Source organism: Acyrthosiphon pisum, unplaced genomic scaffold (assembly GCF_005508785.2).
Source record: "Acyrthosiphon pisum isolate AL4f unplaced genomic scaffold, pea_aphid_22Mar2018_4r6ur Scaffold_20960;HRSCAF=22641, whole genome shotgun sequence".
NCBI lineage: Eukaryota > Metazoa > Arthropoda > Insecta > Hemiptera > Aphididae > Acyrthosiphon > Acyrthosiphon pisum.
Genome location: NW_021770374.1, coordinates 147,710 through 148,748, shown reverse-complemented (window position 1 = coordinate 148,748; position 1,039 = coordinate 147,710).

Below are 1,039 nucleotides of genomic sequence, written 5' to 3'. Positions count from 1 at the left end.
TTAGCTATTGTGACTATAGTCAATCCGTATGTTCCGAAACTCAGCAGATTGGTGAGCCGCTAGAATTTGGTGTTCCTAATTTCAGCGTTTCTTCAATCCGCTGGAGGGGAGGTAACTAAGCGGATTCGTTTATCAGGAATCCGAAATTATCCGGCTGACAAACAAAAAGCCAGATGGATTTGATAAAAACTACGCGCCAAATTCTAATTATCATTTATCAATATAATTGATAAAGGCACAAGACCATGATCATTCTGTGCCATGATGGCATAATATTTAATTAATTTACTTATTTAAGACGGGTGTGAAGTACCAAAGCTAGGGCACTAATACACCAACGACTAGTGATAAGAAACGTTGTATGGACGGTTGCATTTTATTATATTCCAGGCGCCTAACATGTTTCTTGCCGTGTATCTTGCCCACAAGATGGCGCCATGAAATTCACCTTGTCAATATACACTTGTCCCAGGGTAGTACTGTTTTTCGTGCTGCCGCGCGGTACGACGATCCGTGCGTTCAAGCACCCACGTGCCGTTTTTAATTTTTTTGACAAGGTTCCGGAAGGTGGCGCCGCATTAAACCTATATATTCGGAAAGCCAGGAAAATTTGCTATAAGATGGAAATGAGTCTCGGAACTACAGAGCTTTCCGCGGTATACTAATCGGCGACCGACCAAACCCAGGGTACTGTTTTTCGTGCTGCCGCGTACAAGCACCCATGTGCCGTTTTTAATTTTTTTGACAAGGTTCCGGAAGGTGGCGCCGCATTAAACCTATATATTGGGAAAGCCAGGAAAATTTTCTATAAGATGGAAATGAGACTAGGATAAAAAGAAGTTAAATGAGTAATGTAAGTCATTTACTGATCTATATTATTATGAGCCACCATAAATTGGCGGCTTTCAAAATTGATTAACGGCTAATTAAAATAGGAGTAAGTATAATTAATAAATTAATACTTACTCTCATATTGGCGTGAGTTGGATAAAACGTAGTCTATTATATCTTTGAATGACGCACTGCTCGTTCGAGAGGA